Below are 23912 nucleotides of genomic sequence, written 5' to 3' on the forward strand. Positions count from 1 at the left end.
AAATACATACATACACACACACATGGATATATACCTAGATTAGATGGTGGTGGAGAAGGGCTTGAAAACATTTTTTTATGGGATAAATCCTAAACTGGATCTTAGATGATGAGTAGTAGTTAATCAAATGCATAAGTGGGGGAAAGACTTTTCTAGACATGAAGGAAACATGTACAAAGCTATGAAATTGTGAGAGGATGTGGCCTTTCCAGGGAGCTAAAAAATTGTTGGAATGGCAGCTATACAGAGTGTGAGGAATGGGTGGCAGGGAGTTGACACCCTTCCTGGAAGAGGTCGTATATAGAAAACTGTGTCAAAGCAGTTTTACTCAACTCATGTAGCTCCCCTGTTCTCCATGAAGAGTAGACATTTTTTTTTAAAGCAAAGCAACTCTGGTCATCATCAAGATTTAAAACTAAAAGTAAGTATGGTAGCAGTGAAACAGATCATTCACACTTGCTACTTCGAATGACTTAAACTCCTCGGATCCACCCAGAATGCATCAGGCAATGGATGAACTCAAAGAGGATGCTTTCCCAGATTTCTACTCTCACCTCCACTGACAACATAAAATATGATGAGCTGCCATCATATTACGAAAGGAAGTAGATAGACTTTATCCTCATTCTTCTTAGAGCTTTCTTGTTAAAGACACAAATTCAATTAGGAAAGACTTATTTGTTAGTTTTAGAAATTGTTTCTTAGCATTATGTGGTAGGCAGAATAATGGTCCCTCAAAGATGGCTATGTCCTAATCCCCAGAACCTGTGAATGTGTTACCTGACATGGCAAAAGAGATTCTGAAGATACGATAAAGTTAAAGATCTTAAAATGGGGGGATTATCTTGGATAATCTGAAAGGGTCCAGTGTAATCACAGTGGTCCTCAGAGCTGAAAGAGGGTGGCGAGAAAGTCATTTAGAGGAGACATGGCAAAGGAAACAGGGAAGAACAATGAATTTGCTGGCTTTAAAGATGGAAGGTGACCAGGAACTAAGAAACGTGGGCAGCCTAAAGAAACTAGAAAAGTCAAGAAAAATGATTCTCCCCTAAAACCTCCAAAAGGAATGATGTCTTGCCAACACCTTGATTTTTAGTTCAGTGAAACCCATTTTGGACTTCTGATCTCCAAAATTACAAGATAATAAATTTTTGTTGTTTTAAGCCACTATGTTTATGTTCATTTGTTGCAGTGGCAATAGAAAACTAAAACATACTTGCTCTCAGGTTTCAAAAGGCCCTTTGTTTTTCAATGGTTGTCTTATTCATTATTATGTCTTCCGTTTCTAGCACAATGCCAGGAATAAAATAGATACATACTACAAGTATTTGTATTTAATTAATTGATTAAATAGTTTATTCATTCATTTTTAGGAGCTTATATTTCACCTGAAAGGTAGGAGCTTAGATCTTTATGAAGTCTGCCAAATAGTTCTGGTTACATTTTCAATGCTGTTCTACAATCTCCCACATGAAATGTAATGTATTTTTAGAACAAAAGACTGAATATTTGAACAAATTCTTGAGCACAAAATTGAATGAACTATAACATACATACAGAAAAAGTACACAGATCTTGAATGAACAACTTAATAAATTTGCACAAAGTCAACATACCTATGTAACCACTCTCCAGATTAAGAAATAGAATATTACCACCCTGAAGTGCCCATCTTGCTTCATCCAATAACTGATTCTCTGAAAGTAACTAAATCTCAACTTCTAGTACCATAAATTAGTTTTGTTGCCTGTTTTCCAAACATGTATAACCGGAAACATATAGTGTGTTCTATTATGTGTGTGGCTTATTTCAATTAACAATATTCAAATGTCATTTTCTGACCTATTTCTACTCTCACTTCTGACACAAAATTATGGGTTCCCGCCCCCTACGCTCACACACACGAGTCAATTTTCCAATATTCTAGACATCAATTATGACATTAAATTCAATTATGATACTACCTGAAATTAGTGCAGACCCCACAGATTAAGGTCTCAGTCCCACAAGACTGCCTCCATTTCAGAATTTAGGCACAAGTCCTCAGCTTCCTGCACTGCTGACAGATCAGCTATAAATTGGGGGTTCTCACAACACATTTTTGGGTTTGATAATTCGCTAGAATAGCTCACAGAACTCAGGAAAATAGTCTACTTACTATAACAAGTCTATTATAACGGGTACACTCAGGAACAGCCAAATGGAAGAGCTGCATAGGGCAAGTGGTACAGAGCTTCTGTGGCATCTCTGGGCACAAAACTCTCCTAGCATCTCTGTATGTTCACCAACATGGAAGCTCTCTTAAACCTACTATTTAGAGGTTGTTATGAAGTTTTCATGATGTAGACATGTTAGTATGGGCTGCTATAACAGAACACCACAGACTAGCTTATAAAAAAAGAGAAATTTATTTCTCAGTTGCAGGTTGAACAGTCCAAAATTAAGGTGCTTGCAGATGTGGTGTTTGGTGAGAGTCTCCTTCCTAATTCATAGCTGGCTCTCTTGCTGTCTCCTCATATGACAGAAGAGCAAGAGAGCTCTGTGGAGACCATTTCATAAGGGTACTAACAAGAGCTTTATCCACTTAATACTATCACACTGAGGATTAGGATTTCAACACACGAATTTTGTGCGAACATAAATATTCAGTCCATAGCAGTAGGTATGATGAATTAAATCACTGGCCATGCGTGATTAATTCAATCGCCAGCTCCTCTCTCCTTCTCAGATGTCAGAAGGTGGGGCTGAAAGTTCCAATCCTCTAATCAGTGTTAGTTCCTCTGGCAACCAGCCCCCATCCTGAAGCTATCTAGGACCCTTAGATATCTCATCAGCATAAACCCATGTATGGTTGAAAGGGCCTTATTATGACAAACAAAAGACACTCCTCTCTCTTTTATCACTTGTGAAATTTCAAGGGTTTTAGAAACTCTGTGCCAGAAACTGGGACAAAGACCAAGAATGTATTTCTTATTAGCTCCAATATCACACATTTACATTGTGTGTAGAAGTCTATTCATTCTTATTGCTCTATAGCACTCTATTTTGTGAATGTATTATAATTTATTTACCTATAATATTTAAAGAAACATATGGGTTATGTCTGATATTCAGAAAAATGCCATATGAACATTTTTCATATGACTTTTGGTAATCTTATCTACATATTTTTGAAGTCTTATATTTATGAGTAGAACTGCTGGGTCATGGGGTATTCCTATGTTCAAATTTTGTAGATACAGTCATGCACTGCATAATGACAACTTGGTCAATGACAGACTACATATATGATGGTAGTCTCATAAGATTATAAAGGAGCTGAAAAATTCCTATTATTAGTAACTCAGTAGCTATCATAATGTTGTAATGCAATACATTATGATAACAGTAATGTCCTATGCCTTCACACTCACTCACCACCCACTCACTGACTTACCTGGAGAAACCTCCAGTCTTATAAGCTCCATTCATGGTAAATGCCCTGTGAAGATGCATCATTCTTTTTTATCTTTTATACCATAATCTTACTGTACTTTTTCTATGTTTAGATACACAAATACTTATCATTGTGTTATGATTGCCTACAGAATTCAGTACTGTAGTATACTATACAGGGTTATAGACTAGGCTATATAATATAGCCTATTGCTCCTAGTCTATAACCCTGTAGTATAGTATACTATAGTATACTATAGTATAGTCTATAACCCTGTATAGTATACTACAGTACTGAATTCTGTAGGCAACCATACTATAGTATAGTATACTATAGTATACTACAAGGTTATAGACTAGGATAGTATACTATACTAGGATACTATACTAGGATAGTATACAGTATAGTATACTATACCATAGTGTAGTATACTACAGTATACTATACAAGGTTATAGACTAGGAGCAATAGGCTATATTACATAGCCTAGGTGTGTAGTAGGCTATACCATTACCTAAGTACACTCTATGATGTTCACATAATGACAAAATCATCTAACGTTGCATTTCTCGGAACATATCACCATCGTTAAGTGGTATATGACTGTACTACCAGTTTTCCAAAGAGTTTGTACCAATTTAGAATATCAATAGTGGTAAAAGAGACTTCCAATTACTGCATATCCATATCAACACTTAGTGTTTATTTTTAAAAAAATGTTTTAGCTATTTTGTAGTTATACATGTAATTTATTGTATTATTAAATCTTATTATTCTGATATAATTAGATTGAGAGCTTTCTTATATATTTATAGGTCTCTTTTATGATATTCCTTGATCATTTTTCTATTGAATTACCTGCTTTTTTCTTAATGATATGCAAGGGTTTTTTTGTTTTTGTTTTTGTTTTTGTTTTTACATATTCTGGATGTTATGGATATGAATTCTTCATTTTTCATTTGTCTTACAAATACTGTCAGTCTTTCTGTGGCTTTTCCTTTTACTAATGAGTGGCCTTTGATGAACATAGAAGTAGTCCAATTTATTTTTTTATTTTTTCACATTTTATTTTTTTAATTTTTATTTTTCAATGATTTATTTTATGTTCGTGGCTTCCAGTCCTATTTAAGAAATATTGAATACCTTGAATCTATGAAAATTTTCTTCATTTTTGTTCTAAAAACTATTATTTCACTCTCCACTTTTTTAAATTTAGATCAAATATCTATTTGATCCAAGACCATTTATTAAAAAAACTCGTTCCCCTTACCTGCTGCACTAAATGTCATTTTATGATAAAATAAGAGATTGTATAGCTATATTGCTAATAGCTTTCTTTACTGTTGTTCTCTTTGTGTATTTGTATATTTTTTGAATGAATACCATATTATCTTAATTACCAGTTTCTAGATAAATCTCAACATATGGTTGTATAAGTACTCCAGCTTCATTCTTTGTCTTCAGGGTATTTTGGCACTACTTGGTCTTCAATTTCACATATTAGAGATTTTCATCATATTCCATATTTATATCAAGTTCTTTGTTTTGTTTTTCAACTTTTTTGCTGTGTTTAGCCAAATACATTTTTCTAACTTGTTATTTAGTTCACTAGATCTCTATTCTGTTGTGTTAAATCTTAGATTAGATTAATCCATTCAGTTCTAAATACAATTTTTAAGATCTAGAATCTTAATTTGATTCTTTTAAGAAATAAACTCCAACTTCTTTAGTAAAATCATCTATCTTTTCACTTATTTTTTTGTGTACGCTATCCACAATTACTTTAAAATCCAGTTCTGGTAATTCCAAAACTTGGGTCAATCATAGTGCTGTTTCCATTGTTTGTTTTATTCTTTATCCTATTGATAAATGTGCTTTTTAAAACAAACAAACAAACAAACAAAAAATCTCTGAATATTTTATATGAAAATTGGAGAGACTCATGATGATATTACTTTTGGCCAGACAAAATTCACTCTATTATATTTGGCAGCCAGAGAGATTGGGAGCAGGGCACCTTCATTCAATTCAGGACTGACCTAACCCAAAGTTAGCTTGCAATTTTTAACAAAGCTGTGTCTGCCTCACTGAGAGTTTTGACCTCAGCATGTCCTAAACAATTTGTTTCTCTATTTGACACTGAAAGACAACTGAAAATTCTTTTCTGTTTTGGAAAAAACTATCAACTGTCAGGCTAACTTCTCTACACATCCTTTCTTAATATAATCTTTTCAATTTCTGACTTCTTTGGCATTCTAGAACCCAATTTTTCCCCTCTAGCCCTGAGAAATTGCCAAAAACTCTGATGGCTGCCCTCCATTTTAATGGTGGCCCTCTGTTACAATCCCTGACATTTTACCATGCCAGTAGTTGGAAAATACCCCAAACAGAAGATACTTGCTGTTTGCAGCCTTATCTCTTTACCTCTATGTGCTCTGTAGTTTCCTTCTCTCTGGGGGTATATGTGTGTGTGTATATATATATATATATATATATATATATATATATATATATATATATATACCATATTATATCTTGTTTTTTGAGTAGCTTTTGGCAGAAACATTGCTACAAAGTAACTCCACCATAGCTGAACATGGAAGTCATTATCTGAATGATATTTATTATCAATAAATGGAGTAAAAAATAATTTAGTTAAAGTGGCATTCTTACAGGAAATTATTGAAAAGAATTTACATGTTACTTTTCAATACTGTCAGATATCTGCAGAATTGTAAAAAAGAGGTAGCAGGTAGCAGTTACTAGAATATAGGAAGTATTCTTCCAATCATGAGAAAAAACATAAAAATAATTCCTTAAAATACAGAACCATTAAGCTTTAATTTTGACCCTTTTTAAAATTTAAGTATTGATCATAAATTACTTTCCGGTTCTTATAAAAGGTAGTGTCTAGAATCCAGCAGGCTATGACACAGAGAACTCATGTGCTTTTTAACAGCCTAACCACGCAGGTAGAAAACAGAAGTTCTATGGTAATGCTACAGCCTGAGGTATCTAAATTAAATCAAAACAGTCAAAATAGACTATCATAGTATCTTTTTGGACATGCACGATATATTTAAGCATAGAATAACTTGTGCCGATTGAATTCTAGCCAGAGTGTTGATTAACAGAGTTGGATGTTAACTCATAGCATAGTGTTCACACATTACTTTGCTCTATCCTGTCCAATAAGTTTATCAGTCACTTTAATATATCTCAGAAGGCATGCTTATTCCATTTTTTAATGATAAAAAGCTGAGAAATCTGGTTAATTCATCTTGAGTAAATTGAGATTCTAATAAGGTTCTAAAGACCAAGTATTTAACAAAGATAAATATAAATAAAAATGTGGACATGCATTTTAAAATAAAATGTATGAAGTGAATATTTTTGTAAGAATGAGTATTCCATTTTTAAACAAACAAACAAAAAAGCCAAAGTAATTTGGAACATGCTAGAAAAATTGTAATGTATAGACCAGGACGATGAGAGTTATATGTCATATTTGCCTGTTCTCATCTGTCCGAAAGCTGAATGTAAGATTTTAATAGGAATGGCAGCAGAATATAATATATCTAGGGAAGGATGATTAAGATGGAAGTCAAGATTCATTGAAAATTTTAGGGCTTTTTTACTCAGAGCTGATTTGGAATTATAAATCCTACTCTCTCACCTGACAATTGAGGAGAGAATTTCAAAGAAATGTTATGAGGGAGGAAAGAGACTTATAATGAGACGATTTTGACAGGAAAATGAGTGTAAAGTAAGGATATTTTGACTTGCAGTGAGGTACAGCTTTTTACTAATTATAAATGTTGAAAAATTAAATGGGCTATCTTGTGATGGTAAGCATTCATTCATTCATGTTTAATTCGTTTACTCATTCAATAGCTAGTAAATGCCTATTCTATATCAAGAATTGTGTTGGGTATTAAAAAGACAAAGAAAAATTAGAAATAATACCTGCTCTCAAGGAGTTCATAACTTAGTAGAAATGGGGTGAGAGTGGTAGAGAGAATGATAGAATAGTAATTATAATAGAATATAACATGTGCCACAGCAGTTATTTTCAACAAGACAGTGGGATGGATAGAATCACCGATCCTGTTCCAAGACAAAGGGAATATCTAGGAAAACTTCATTACAATGAAAAATATTAGCCAAGAAAAGTTAGCCTTTTCTATGTGCGAAGTTCTGTGCTAAGTGGTTTGCACACATTATCTGGCCTAATCCTTAAGGCCATTGATATTTTATTATTTTTATCATTTTACAGATAGGAAACTGACACTCAGTAAGACTATGCAACTATTACAGAGTTAGTTATCCAAATACTAAGCAGTAGGGCGAACTTATATGCCCAGGAAATTTCATTCTATTATAATTAAGATTATACTCTTAATTGATGTTTTCCCAACTCTTTGTTACAGCCAATTTGTGAGTTATGAAATTAATTTAGTGTCCCTATCATTATTTAAAAGCATTAATAGAAAATATCTGAGTGTGTTATATATAGTAAGAATACATGTTTTCTCATGAAAAATTTGCTTTAGCTATTTAAGTATGTATATGGATGCTCACATGTGTACATATGGATGCTAGGTCACAATATAAAATGTATTTCTTATAGTTGTGGATTAGTTATCTATTGATGCATAACAAATGACCCCAAAACTTACTCAGTTAATATAGCAACATATATTGTCTCACGGTTTCTGTGAGTCAGAAATCTGGGCATGGCTTACCTTGGCCCTCTGATTCTGGATCTCTCACAAGATTACAATGATCTCAAGGGTTGACTTGAAACATTCACTTTCTAGCTCACCAACTTGGTTGTTGGCAGGATTTCGTTTCTTCTAGGCTGTTGGGCCAAGGACTCAGTTCCTCACACATTGTTGGCTGGAGGATTCCTTCAGCTTCTTGCCACATAGGACTCCCCACAGAGCATCTCATGACGTGGCATCTTGCTTCAGAGAGCAAGAGAGAGAACAAGAGGGCAAGGGAGAGTGTCAGCACAAGAGAGGGCTGGGTAAGATAGAAGTCATAGTCTTTTGTAACCTAATCACAGAAGTGATATCCTACTACTTTTGCATATTCTATTTGTTAGAAGCCAGTTACTAGGTCCAGCCCACACTCAGGGCAGAGGATTCCTTACAGGCATGATTTCAGGAGGTGAGTATCACTGGGAGTCATGTCATAAGCTGCCTACCATGAGCAGACTATAGTTATCAAGTGTTATACTTCTTCCCTTAGACTTGCATAACCAGGAAGCTACATAACCTAGGAAGCTACAGAAAAGTGTTCTTTCACTGGTAGAAGGTTGGCATAGAGAAGCTTCACTACCCTCTCCTAAAACTCATAAAGTCTGGGTCTTTTCCCCACTACTTTGCAAATGATAACTGACATTTCTGACATCTATTAATAGTATACACAACATGTCAGGCACTGTTTTAAATATCTTACGAATATTTCAGCTCATTTAATCTTCAAAATACCCAATGAGTTAGGTAGTATTGTTACCTTCATCTTTTTCAGATGAAGAAATTGATACACAGAGCTACTGAGTGGCAGAGTTGGGACTTGAAATTAAGTGACATGATTCTAGAGAAAAGGCACAATGTATAAGGCCTCCCACTGAATCTCCTAAAACCTAAACCCAATGCTTCTTCTCCATCTCATTGTCTTTTACCTTTCTGCAGTATTTGTTCTGTCAACACCCAAAATTTCTTGGCATTTTCATTTCCCTTGGCTTTCAGAACACAACAATATCATAACAATAGATCGCACAGTTCCCTCCACTGATATCAGATCATGGTATGCATGCAGTTTGGCCCGTCTATTAGATCATAAGCTATTAACAGCTATAGATCAATTAAAATTATCTGTGGAGTTGGTAGAGTGAGTACATAATAATAATTGGTTGACTAACTTTAGAAACATTCAGTTTATACTGGACATAGGAATTAGGCTCTCACTATGTGGATTCATAGTTATTCTATGTCAGGCACTATTCTAAGTGCTTGGTAAACAGCAGAGAACAAAATGGACAAAAATGCTTAGCTCTCCTGGAGTTTACATACTACTCACATAAGTAAAAAGAATGAATACAAAAAAAAAAAAAAAAAACGTATTCAGATTAGCTTGCCTAAATATACTTCCAAACACTGGGAAGTCACAAATATATAAATTGCCAAAGATATGGTTGCTGGAGTAAAGCAAAACAGAAAAGAATTGTGTTGTTTTTATTTACATTTAAAATCATGATTTTTCCCTCCAGTAATATTTTGTGCCTCTATTGAGTATTCAAAAATCTTCTAGACGTTGATGTAACAGACACCAATAGAAAACTGATAGGGTTCTCATTTTCACCTTTGGTTGCAATGCTTGCATTGCCTGCCTTTACAAGGAATAAAACAGTTTAATGGAATAATTTTCTTTCCAGAAGAATTCAGAGACTGTTTTCCTATTCAGCCTCTCACTTTCTCAGGTTTCCTGACTTCCCCTAACACTATTTTCATATGCAATACTTAGCTTCTGGACAATCCATGTTTCCCCCAGCCATCCCTCCCTTCCCCAACTCACTCTTTAAATTTTTTATTTCACGAATGCTGAAGGACACCCTGTTACCTCACTTAGCTGTTCTCAGTTTCCACCACCACAGCACATTCTGGAATTATCTCATTATAGTAGTCCAGAAATATGTCATAAATTAGGATTCTATTGTGGTTTCATAATTAGCTACAACCATAGAAAGAATTTCACACCAGATGAAGAAAATCATTTTGATCCTGTCAGGGGGCCTACTTTTTTTTCATTTGCAAAATTTCCTAGTTGTTTGTCTTTTGTTTGTTTGTTTGTTGTCTGTCTGAAAGGTGATTACTAAATCCTACAGGGTCTAGTCTACTCAGTTAATTAGAACCACCATGAGGCTGCAATTACCCTTAAATGATTTCTTATCATAATCTATGCCAAGTAACATTTTGGAGGCATCAGAAGTACCAAAGTTACCCAGGCCCTTGGTAAATTAGAAAAGAATCTTTGTTACCACCTACAAACTACTCTGTGTGTCTTTGAGGAAGCCTACAAGTTTTTCAAATAACATTCTCCCAAAGATCACATCTTATTTTGGATGACAAATGCTTCCTTTGGCACCAGGGAGATTAGAGTGGAGACAGTCATTGTTAATTTTTTTCCCACCAATTCAAAAAATTGAATGTATTAACAGAAATAGAGGAACGTTTTAATGAAAGCTGCACTCATTATAGAGCAATGAACAAAATGTTTACATTGTATGTATGTGGAAGACAAACAAATTATGAGATTTGCTTTTAAAGGTTGATCTCCATAAAAACTTCTGCAGCACTTGAAAGATTTAAAAAGTTGATGTGAGAATTATTTTTTAGATATATCTGCTCTCTTTTCATGTTTACATTCAATGATTTTGCCATATGTGGGTATTTCCCTGTTACAGTAGATCTACATTTAGGATAATTTAAATCTTAAATACTTTCTACATTGAAGGATTTTAATTAAAGTATTAATTTCATACTTTAGTGATGTTTTCCAGTTGTCAAATATGTTTTAGGTACTCCAAGTTCATTTGATTTCAGTCAATACTATAAATTACAAACTTACATCTGGATAGATATAAAACCAGTTACCAATGAGTATATATTTTTATAAACTGACTATTTTGCTCCTGAGAATAAGAAAACTTTATTTTATTAGCACAGATGAAGTTAATGAGAAACCATGGTCTAGTTTGATATATTTACTTTTCCTAACTTCTAAAATTTCTTTACTGACAATTTAGACAAGTTAACTTGATTGAAAAAAACTGACCTAGAGATATTATGTGACTTCACATGTAGCATTAAAAGAAGGACACAAAAGATTTTGATGGAGTATTATAAAACTATTTTCCCATTTATTTTTCTCAAACTACTATACCTTTTTGAAAGATGTAAAATAAAAATGACTTTTATGAATTTACATAAATGTATACTCTTTGGAAATCTACATTAGACCTTTATTTCAAGCAAATTTTAGAGAATCTACAAATACATGTGGTCCATGGTCCTTTGACTACAACAAGTAAATCTGACTTATCCCTTTAGTGTTCCAATGTCATTAGTTTTCTTGTATTCACTGCTGCTCATTCAGTCTCCTCCTTTGAAAATCTTTCCCTCTTCCCTGCTCTTTAAAAAAATAAATAAATAAATCTCAACAAAATGTAGGCAATATAAATGTCTTCCAGAAGAATATGGTCAGTAAGTTTCCAGATTTCTATGATTATAAGAACATTCCCATCTTTTTCTTAGGGTTCCACTGTTAGTGGTATCCACACAACACAGAATTAAGAGAAATCAGGAAAGACAAAGAAAATATCTTGGCTGGCTTCAGAAAAATTTTCCTTGAATTCATTTTTCTTTTCTCTTACTGTGGTCTGGAAAACATGATTGTTGTTTCATTGTAAGTTTCAGATTGGAATTGTTGCTTCCCCTAATATTGAATTAAAAATCTTCATAGATATCAAGAAAATTGAAACAAGAAGCTAATAAAACAAGAAGATGAAACAATAGGCTAAGGAAGGTGTCACAGCTCAAAACTAACACAAATGGACTAGCCAGCTACCTCAGCAGCTGTCATGCAGCAGTACCTGATGGTGTCATGACTACACAAAATCTGGGCTGAGGCTTTAATGGTTAAATAGATTTAATCAGGATTTGTAAGAACTGACTAATAATAACCAAACCCTAAAGAGATTGATTTATATACCAAAATCCAATTAGAGTAGGAATATTGAAAGAGCTGCCCACCTCCCTTTATCTTGTCAAAATGAAGTTCTTCTATTTCTTTCTACAAAATTAATATATAAACATTGTTGTTTTAGGGCGAATTGTGCCCCTCCCCTAAATTCATATGTTAAAGTCCCAACCCCAGTACCTCATAATGTGACTGTACTTGGAGATAGGGTCTTTGACAAGTAAAGTTAAAATAAGGTCATTCCAGTGGGCTCTATTCTAATATGAGATGTCTTTATGAGAAGAGGAAATTTGGACACAGAGGTAAGAACACATGAAGACAAGAAGACAGCTATCCACAAGCCAAGGAGAGAGGACTCTGCTAATATCTTTATCTCAGACTTCTGACCTCCAGAAAAGAAATGTCTGTTGTTTAAGCCACCCAGTTTGTGATGTGTTGTTATAGTATTGCCAGCAAACTAATGCAATTGTGAAAAAAATTTAGAAACCTAAAAGAAGAAGTAGACAAAGACAATAAAGTATATATACAATTCTGGAAAAAAATGCAGTTACAATATTGAAGTATGCCCTTTTATATATTTTGTGGTGCATATATATAGCCGTTTTAAAAACAAAAATGTAATTTTACTAGATTAATTTATAACTTGCTTTCCCACGATTTTCATGTCTGTAGAATGCCTTTAATAGCTGGATAATATTTCATATTATGATTTTATCTTTTATTATTTAGCCAAGCCTTTGGTATTGAATGTTTAGATTGTTTTTAATATTTTTACTCTTATATAAATAGTCTTTGGTTGAAAGCCCAGTTCCACAACTTTATGATTATGTGGATTTAGATTATTTCATTGGTAATAAATTTGAGGGGAAAAAAAACAAGTTCATTAAAAAGATGATGGACTATCGGTTCTGAAATACATGGACAAAATTACATACAAAATCACATAATTGACTTTAGTATTTTTCTCTTAAAATTATTTTATTTTTTGGCTGATTAAAATCTTTAGCACTGTATCATGCATCTGGGTCATGTTGATAATATTCTTTGCCGAAGCCTGATTGCTTGCACATTATTTCAGGATTTATATCCTACTTGGTATTTCAGAGTCCTCGTCACTCAAAAATTTTAAATAGGCAGTTGATAAATTATTAATTCCATTTTGCAGTGTAGGCTTCATCTAAATGTTTTCCTTGGATCCAGCATTCTAATAATATATGAGCACTCCTACAACTTACCCTTTAAATTCGGACTAGGATCACAGGCATTTACTTTGATATAAATTAAATACGTTCGAGTTGTTTTTTACATTAGCAAAACAGAAGATTGGCAAGAAAGGAGGGAATCAAAAATGAAGAAAAGTTACATGTATTTAAAACACGAATTGATATGCTCGCATTAAAATGTCATCACATTCTTAAGTACCTTAAGCTCAGCTATTATAAAATTTAATTTTTTTCATTTTATCTTATTTCACATTTGGAGATTACTTGGAATCAGGTGGCATTTTGTCTCATTCTCCTAGAGCAAAATTATGCTTTAGTTACCATTTTAGTAATTAGGAAAAAAGGGAAAAAATTCAGCATATATGTTATGGTCTATACAAAAGACATGAATAATATATTTCTATAAATTTCCTTTTTGAGGCTAAAATAAGCTTTTAAAATTGAAATAAGCAACACAAAATTCAAATTGTAATACTTTAAAACAAGGTAACTTGAATGCTCTTATGAAGTTCACTCAGTAAAAGCAAAATTGATATAAATACTATTTCAGGGCTACCCTACTTACAGGAGAAGAGTTAGGAAGTGTTTTTATGACTTAAAGATTTAAACTAAAAATTGCAAATATAAATGTAATGTATTCTATCTATTTTCTTGTTTAATAAGACTCAACCTTTTGGTTTTACTTGAAAGAGATTTAAAAAAGTAGTACAGGCAATCCCCAACAAACATGGTTCAATTTATGATTTTTCAGCTTTATGATGGTACCAAAGCAATACTCACTAAAAACTGTACTTCGAATTCTGAATTTTGATCTTTTCCTGGGCTAGCGATATGCATATGATACTTACTCATGACGTGGGGAGAGGCAGTGAGCCAGAGCTCCCAGGCAGCCACACCATCACCAGGTTAAACAGCTAATACTCTGAACTGTACTGTGTTACCAACCTTTTTTGGATATTGTGTTCTGGGCACATTTAAGGTAGCCAAAGCTAAGCTATGATCTTCGGTAGGTTAAGTGTATTGAATGCATTTCGACTTATGTTTGCAACTTACGATGGGTTTATCGATCCCATCATAAGTCAAGAAGCATCTATACTAGAGAGTTCACGTTCTTCAGCTATTTAAGGAAGAATGTGCTATTTGATTCACATCGAGAGCAAGGAAACCCCTAAGGAGACTGAATGCTTCCTTCTAGAAATTATGTTTGATTTTTGGGTATCAACTGTAAGGTAAAATGTGGTAAATGCTTGTAAACTCAGGGTGGAGTCTTTGATCAGGTTTGAAAAAATGAAAGAAAATGCATAGCACGGAATTTTCCCCAATACATTTTGTATGAAATATAATTATATTAATAGAATCTATTTTGATTGATTTCTAATTTCTATACAATAAAACACTGTGAAGTCAAAGCAAGATTCAAAATAGTATGATATAAAGGTTCAAGTTAATTACCCTTGTCATTAGGCATCACTTATAAAGAGCTTAACTTAGCTTTGTTCTTGCTTGCAGAATCACGCTAGGATTTTTATTTTTCTCTTTCTAATTATGATAGATGTTCTTTGTTAAAAAAAAAAAAGAAGAAGAAGAAGAAAAAAAAAAGCCAATGTCCAAAAATGAAAAGGAGAAAGTAAAAATTATGAAAATCCCACCCCCTAGAGGTAGCCTCTATTCACACACTGGGGAAAAATCTGTCTGCATATATGTATATACAGAACTAAGTATTTAATCTTATATGAATGGGATATAATAGCATAGGAGTTAAAAATATGGGCTTTTAGGAATACTCACTTCATAGGGTATTATAAGAAATAAATGAATTAATAAACTAAGAATTGTTCCTGGAACATGGTAAATACTCTAAAATATTTGCTGTTAGTATGTATAGATACCTAAGGACTAAGGGTCAAAGTTTGCAACTCCTGAACTAAATCTTTAAAAAACAACTTGAAAAACTGTATAAGTGTAAATTAAAATGTTTTGTTAACAAATGTAAGTACATCTCAAGATAATTTACCTGAATCGAAGGAGAAAAGATTGGTGAGAAGAATCATCTAGATACACAAATGTGCTAGCTTTTTTTTTTAGGGGATGGGGGAAGCATAGGAGTGGTGGGAGTATATTCTTATATGTTTATTCCATTAAAAAATAAACACATTAAATTGAAAAAGAACATTGCTGGAATCCTGGCTTCAGGTTCTGTGTTTTTAACCTACCGCTACACTATAAATGAAAATAAATCATGATGATAAGCAATTAAACAAAATAGTAACAATCATTAATAGGCAATACTACTTGATATCTTACTCTACAACAGGCACTGTTCCAGGCACATTGCTTGTATTAACTAATTTAATTCTCACAATGACCCCATGAAATAGTAACTATTATCTCCATTTTAAAAATGAGAAAACACTAGTACAAAAGCATAAAGAGCATTGCAGAACTGCTCCTCATTGAAAATTATATAAAAATACAACACTTTAAAGCCTCTGGAAAAGATCTTAAAAGAACCCAGCCAATGAATAAATATTTATCAAAAAGCTCTAGAAAATTCTGTAAGAAAAGCAAGAATCTGTGATATTCGAACTAAGACCACTCCCTCCGTCCTCCCAGCTCAGCAAGGCAAAGACCCACCTCCAGACTGCAGCAGGTACTTGCACAGGGCTTCTCTCCCTACAGCCTCAAAGTGGAGGGCTTTCTTTCAGGGAAGAATAGGATGTCAGCATTTCTTATTCTTCCCCCAGCTACCTCCCTGATGCTAAGTTCCAGGCGAGTGTTGTCATGAGGTGGGATCTGCCTTCTTTTGCCAGCCCCTGCTCAAGGAATGGAGCCTCTACTTTGAGTTTAGTACCAGTGAAAATATTGGGGACCTATCTCCCTGGTTTAGGCCCTTGAGATGGTAGTTCCATACTATGGGAGGTGAGCTGAGACAATCGCAGGCTACTGCCCTCCTCTACCTAGCACTCAGCAAGTAAAGCAAGGTGTCAGAGAGAACTGTGCTATTGTTTCCACCCCCAAGTCCAGAACCCTGGCTCAGAGATTTTTCCTAGAATAGAAGCAGGCCACAAAACAGAGAGCTCCTCATCTCGACCCCAAAAACTTTCCTCATTTGGAAAAATCTAAAAATGAAATTGAGAAAACCATTTATAGTAATGTCATAAAGAATAAAATACTTAGACTAAATTAAGCAAAAGAAATGTAAATCTTATACTGTGGAAATGAAAAAAAGCATTGCTGAAAAATTAAAGAATATCTAAATAAATGGAAAAAATATCCCATGTTTGTGGATTGGAGAACTTAACATTGTTAAGTCTGGCAGAGAATTATTCGATATGATATCAAAGGCATAACCAACGAAAGAAAAAAATAGACAACTTGAACAACAAAACTATAAATTTAAATTTGAAAAAAATTTTAAGAACTTTTGTGCTTCAAAGGACACTATCAAGAAAGTGAAACAACAACCCATGGAATAGCAGAAAATATTTGCAAATCATATATTTCATAAGGAACTTGTATCCAAAATATATTTAAAAACTGTTATAACTCAATAATAAAAGGACAAAAAATCCAACTAAAAAAAAATGGGCAAACAATCTAGACATCTCTCCAAGAAAGGTATACAATGACCTATAAGCACATGAAAAGATGCTCAACATCATTAGTTGTTAGGGAAATGCAAATCAAAACCAAGATGAGAGATACCATTTCACACTTACTAAAATTGCTGGATTTAAAAAATCAAATAATAACAAGTGCTAGTTGAGGATGTGGAGAAATCAGAACCTTATACATTGCTCATGGAAACATAAAGTGGTGCAGCAACTTTGGAAATCAGCCTGGTAGTTCTTTGAAAGAGTTAAACAGAGATTTACTGTATGACCCAGCAATTCTACTCCTACGTATATGCCCAAAAGAAATAAAAGCACATGTCTACACAAAAACTTATTTATGGCAGCATTATTCAGGAGAGCCAAAATATGGAAATACCTCAAATGTTCATCAATGAATCAATAGGTAAACAAATGTGTTATATCCATACAATGATATATTATTCAGCTATAAAAAGGGGTGAAGTACTCATACATGCTACAGCAGAGGTGAATTTCAAAACATTATGCTAAGTGAAAGAGGCCACACATTATCTGATTCCATTTATGTGAAACATCCATAATGGAGAACCCTATAGATCTCTGACCTCTGAAGGGGTTATTATTAGGGGCTTTCTTCTTTGGGCAAGTACTTCATCATATGAGAGCTTTATTACTTACTACACCTCTCACTTAAGTGCAGGAGTAACAAGTCACAATGATATGATTCCTGCAGCCGACTACGAACATACACACAAAACATTAACAATGAGAAACATTTAGTCACTTTATATTTTAATAATGTTGTAGAAATTACAAATTTTCTGATATTTTGAACAAAGTAAACAGAATATAATACTTTCATGAATCACTATTATGAGCAGAATGATGGTAGAATTCTCTAAATCGGGAGTGCTTCAGGGGCCATTGAGATATTCTAGGTTTCTTATTATGCCTGGTTTCAAAGAAATAATTTTCCAATAACTTACTCATTTTCAGCTGTTACACTTTTTTGTTTTTACTATGTCCTTCCCCTGTTAGGGACTGAGAGATTAAAAATCTAACATTTTATGATTTTGAGTAATGGGCCTTAACTTTAGTACATGGTTTTTGTATCATTTATGTTGTTCGCTCAGGTGCCTTTGTCTTTTTTCCCAGAATTCCTTCTGCAATTTTTGATAGATTAGCCTTCCAGGTAAAATGGACTTCATTCATAGAGATGTAGACTCGACCAACTGGCATTTCAGGTGGAGCCTCACAAGGTAGCAACTGCTTGTCAGAGCCACTTCTGATTAGAATCTAGTTTTACACATTCTGTAACTTTTCAGACACAAGTATTTAGTCTATGGGGTATTGACTGGAATTAATCAAATTCACAAATACCGGATTTAATTATTTCCTACATTTAAATACATTTTATGGAATATTTCAATGTACAAGACAGTTTGATAGCCACAGAGAATGTAATGGTTCCCTGAAATTAACAACAACAAAAAAAAGAGGGGTGGGGGGAAGGCATTTATCTATATATCTACAGAATACAGCTCTACAATAATTAATGCACTTATGCTTGCTTCACATGGCTCTAGGATTAGGGTGGCTGAAAAACTAAACAATTAATCAGAAAGTTGTCTGATGTTTATTTACTCAGGGAAAAGTGATCTCTAGTATAGACTTCTGGGGACATTTATTTAGACTAAAACTTATCCTGTACAGCTTCTTTCTAGAATCTATGAAACAATTAGAATGCCCTATTTTTTTTTGTTTTACTTATTTATTCATTTTCTCATTAATTTACTCCATACAGGTCACCATACACTGATATATAAATTTTATAATGTCCAAAGGTACTAAAACAAGGGACAATTAGGGCCTGAAATCCAGCCTGTGCTCTATTCACCAAGCTACTCCCTGTAGGACTGTGACTCCTTTCCCTAATTCATCTGCCCAGAGGGGATGCCTTTTAAAAATCTGTCTTCTCCGAGGTCTGTTTGTGCAATCTGAAGTCCTGTGCTTGACCTTAGAGATAAATAAGGTCTCATCTTTAAATTAGCTTGAAATATAGCAACGTTTGATATATTCTTTTTTTTATTTTTACAGTGTTAAATAAACCCTGACATATCTGTCCTAATTCAACTCCTTTTTATTCAATCCTCCTTATCAATTATCGAAAGTTTCAGTCATTCCATGAGCTCATTAATTTTAACAGGTTGGTTACTGATAAATGACATCTTGTCTTTTATGTGTCCCATTCTATACTGATGGTTTAAAGTGATTTATACCTTTCACTGAGCCCTTTAGGAAAGATCATAATCGATAAGACATTTTTACATGATTTAATACTGTGGATCGCTTCTCAGAAGGCATGAGGATAATGTGGGATTCAACTTCAGAAGGATGCAGTTTCTCTAGATTTTAGAGTCCATTTAAGGCTGCTAGCTTCCTCTGCCTTGACAAATCATCATCTTCTCCCCCAAAAGCCTCACAAGGAGGAAATGGTAATTCTTTGTAACATCTCTGCCGACTGATTGCCTACCTGCTGTAACAGTTCCATTCACAGAAAATTTTACATTTAGAAGCAGATTGTTCTATCTGCTAAATGCTCTCCTAGGACCTTTTTCCCCCTAAAATACACCGTTGTCTATCTACTTATTTTGTACACCTACATTGGTCTGGACCTATTTCATGGACCTATTATCATGTGGAGGATAAGTCTAACAGCAAATCAACTTGAAATGTCTTCAAGTATTGAAAATTTTGAATATACCCTTCCACATATTCTCTCCTCCAAACTTCTTTTCTTTCAGGAGATATTAAAATTGGTAATTTAAGAAAATACTGGCTTTAGAAAATATTCCATTAAATCAATTTTATGCATTATATAAACATATTTCCTTAAGATATGGCATTTCAATAATTTAAATTGTTAGCAAAACATAAAAAAAAATAAAAGGAGAGTCAAGATGTCTTTGTCTAAGGCATTCAAATTATGACAATTTAAGTTATAAAATTAGTAATGTAATTAACTCTACACAAATACATACGTTTTTTGGTGTTATTCATTTGGCTACTATAGACAAAAGACTAAAAAGATAGTCTTATTGCACACCAATAAATCACAAGTCTTAGAAAGACAGTTCATGGTAAGAATATTAATCGAAACTTTATTTCTTCTCTGCGCATTAACAATTGACATACACCCTTCATAGAGAAAAGTTCTTTTTTTTTACTCTCCAATTTTTGGAGCTTTCTTGATGTTTATCACTGTAAAATTCTGTTTATCTTTAAAACCCTATAAATCTGTGCTTCTTGTGACATTGCTGAGAGAAATATCACCCAGATCACATTTACATATTATTTACATATTATGTATTATATGTATAAATACTATATAAATAAAAATAATTTATATACATAAATAATTTATATATTATACACAAATATATATTATATATTTATACTTCAAAATAATTACATTAAAAGCAATGCTTGTGATTTTTGTCAAACTGTTAACTTTTTCTTTTATTGGTATAACACATTTAATACCTTGTCATATTACTGAGACCTTATGGGAGTAATATGCTGGCATATGAGATTAATATGCATTAAGTCATTTGACCTTATTATCAACATATCATAATCAGTTATTACCACAAGTAGCACTAAATGGGATTTACTCCAATTCTTGTTCAAACTCATTCCTTCTGTAGCTTAGGAGAACTTAGCAACACATCAGAGCTACTTAAAGAGAAAAAGCCCTCTGCATGTGGATCTAGTAGAAAAATGAGAAATGTGCTATAAGAAAAGATGCAATTGTACCATTTTATTTCTTAAAACATTTCTTTTCATCTCAAAAAGGGTGATTACATATTGCAAAAGCAAGGAGGCAATATATTTTGGTCCTGAATGCCAAAATAAAACATTAATTCTATTTTTTAGTTATTTAATATCATTTAAGATAGTTGATAAATGACTATATGCACAAAAAGATGTTGCAAATTAATTTGACTATGTAGTGGAAAGTTATGCATTTTTTTTTTTTACTAAAACTTTGGCTGTGTATAAATATTTGGAAATGTTCTTCTATCACACCTTTTAAGCCAACATTACAATCATCACCATATTAAAATAATTAGTCACTAAATCTTCTGGGGTTGCTAAAACTTTTGGATAGCCAAAAGGCCTTTCTTTGGGATGTTTATTGTTTAAATTCCAAAAGTTCCTACTTACAGTGCTACTTTGAGTATGACACTTCGTTAAGTTAGTTTTCATGCATTCTATGATCTCGTAGCAGAAGCAAATAAATTGTGCCTTCATCAGTTTCACTGTCCCTTCGGTCACTTAAAACCAATGGGAGATTATTACCAGACATGTGATGTTTTAGGTCTAGTTCTTCTGTCATTAGAAGGAAGTATCAAATATTTCATGTTAGATGGTGTGACATCTTCTAACAGATGCCGTCTTATTCTTTCTACAGATGCTTCTGATTTAATTCATGTATTAGAATAATCCTATATTTGGTGTCCTGATGGTAGGGATGTCAGAAATTCTTTCTGAAGTTGGGAGATGAAAGCCTGAAAGAATGGTTTTAATCTCTAGGTTTATTTACTAGAGGAGGATATTATGGAAAAAATACATTCTGCTCATCATCTTCACACCCTATATCTTCTTTGGAAATGAAACAAGAAAACACCCTTAGTTTTGTTAATACCCTAATTCTATTCTTAGATGTTAACAACCAAGATGTGGACTATAAATGCCATGGCAGAATTGCTAACAGAAATAGGGCCAAGGTCCTTAATAGCAAATAAATGATTGGAACAAAGCTCCCTAAGCCATGTTTATTCAACTCTGGAATCTTTCGGTGTACAGACAGCACCTTCTTGCAGGGTCATCTGCATCCCAGATGCTGAAGTAGTTAACATCTCAGAGTACACCAGCCCAGGATTCTAACAAACTGATACAAGTACTGTTGTTTCCTAGCTTAGTAAATGGTGGGCTGTGTGGGAGAGGACATCTTTGGTTGCAAAATAAAATTTTCTATGAGAAGAAGAGAAGATGAAGATGTGATAGGCAGAAATAGATCAGCCCAAGCAAAGGACAGAAGAGTGCTCAAGAGTTGCTTACCCATCTCTCTATCCAGTCCATAGGTATGACTTAAAGGGGAAACTGAACTTCATGTGCACAAGTAAATGTAGATAGACTATGTGAAATTATGTCTCAGTTCTGCTACTTACTGGCTGTGTAACCTTAGGAAAGTCATGCAACTCCACACAGCCTGAGGTTCCTCATTTTCATTTTTAAAATTTAAAAATAAATATTTTAAAATCAATATATTCTAATTGTAAAAAAAAATGAAGTACATTAAAATATAAAATAAAAAATGAGAGTCCAGCAGCGTCTATAGACACACACCTACATAATACATTTCCAAGAGGGAGCTACTGCTATGAGTGAAAATATCCTTTCGTTTCTTCATTTATAGGTTGGAGATAATAAATGTGTCCTAATGTTTGTAAGAATAAAAGTAAATAAAATATGTAAAAGGCTTAGAACATTGGGAAGTCTTCTCTTTCTTTTTCCTCTCTGCTTTTCCTTCTAATTTTACTTGTTTTACTTCATCTGATGCTTGTTCGTATTTACACCAATTTTTCAGCCCACGGGGTACTGTATTAGTCAGATGTCACCACACACACACACAAAAAAATCCAAGATTTCAGTGTCCTATTACTACAAACATATTTCTAGCTTGAGGGTCTGTGGGTAATTTTTCGCTAAGAGGTCTGCAGATTGGCTGGTCTTAGCTATTTCAGGCTACAATTGGGTCAGGTTTCTTCTAGATTTCACTTGTTGTAGGACCCAAGCTAAGCAGCAAGAGTTACATGATCATTTTCTTCTCATGGAAATCAAAGAGGCAAGTGAAGACCCATGATGCCTAATTTTGAGAAAGATAAAAATATTTAACAAGGGTTTTAAATAAGTTTTATTACATAGTAGAAGGTGCCCCTTTTTTTCCCATACCTCTTCTCTTTCTCCATATCCCCCCCCCCCCAAAGTTCCTGGATCTTCTTTAAGAGAACAAATAAAAGTGCTAAGATCTATTCCAGGACTGATGCAAGTAGAGAACAGAAACTGCCTGGTAGGACAACAAGTAGCCACTATGTTATATATGGAAGATGAATAAGATGATGTTAAGGATAACAATGGGATTTCTAATTTTGGGAGGATTGCCACTGAGAAAAATATGACATAGGGAGATAAGTGAATGCTTGGGGGAAAAAGAGTGAATCAAGGCCAGTGGTAGGGATATAATGACCTCAAGCAATGCTAGAAATGAAGCGGGTAGATTGAAAAAGAGGCATATGCTAATCAAGGGAAGAGGAAAATCTTGAGCTTGGATTGCTCAAACAAATCTCAACTCTTTTTCTCTACAACTTCACAAATAAAACAATAGAAAGGATGGGAAAATCAATAATACTATGTGCAGATTCTCAAAAGGAGAGGAGTAGATATTTTTTAAAATTTGTATTCAACTTCCATTTCCCAATTGTAAGGACAGTTTAATCTCATTTTTTTTTTTTTTTTTTTTTTTTTATCCCACACTTACTGAGAAACAGGCAGGGCAAATGAGCATGGTCTCTAGCTTCTGCTGCCTTGTAACTTCATGCCACCATTACTAAAAAAGAAGTTTCCCAGTTGAATGACCAAGATAGTAGCTAGGGTAATCTTGGTTTTTCTTCCAAATTTGTTAAAAACATCCACATATCTCACTTAAAACATGACTTTCCCCTGTTTAACCACTTCCTAATGGCCTGAAAAAGTCAGCTTCATCTTAGGATATTTTACGTAATCAATAGTTTATGACTATTATTTCAAAGGAGCCTACTATGCTTACAT

The 23912-nt window shown here is 33.6% G+C and overlaps 1 long non-coding RNA gene across 1 annotated transcript in view; it reads right to left on the reverse strand.

Annotated features, from left to right (window-relative positions):
- LOC118613694 overlaps nucleotides 1–23912 on the reverse strand; it is a 391478-nt gene that overhangs the window by 8913 nt on the left and 358653 nt on the right. The window contains exon 7 of the long non-coding RNA XR_004955705.1: nucleotides 8182–8403. This is a non-coding gene — a long non-coding RNA (uncharacterized LOC118613694). The remainder of the gene's footprint in view (nucleotides 1–8181; nucleotides 8404–23912) is intronic.

This window comes from Rousettus aegyptiacus, unplaced genomic scaffold (genome assembly GCF_014176215.1).
Source record: "Rousettus aegyptiacus isolate mRouAeg1 unplaced genomic scaffold, mRouAeg1.p scaffold_m13_p_2, whole genome shotgun sequence".
Classification (NCBI taxonomy): Eukaryota; Metazoa; Chordata; class Mammalia; order Chiroptera; family Pteropodidae; genus Rousettus; species Rousettus aegyptiacus.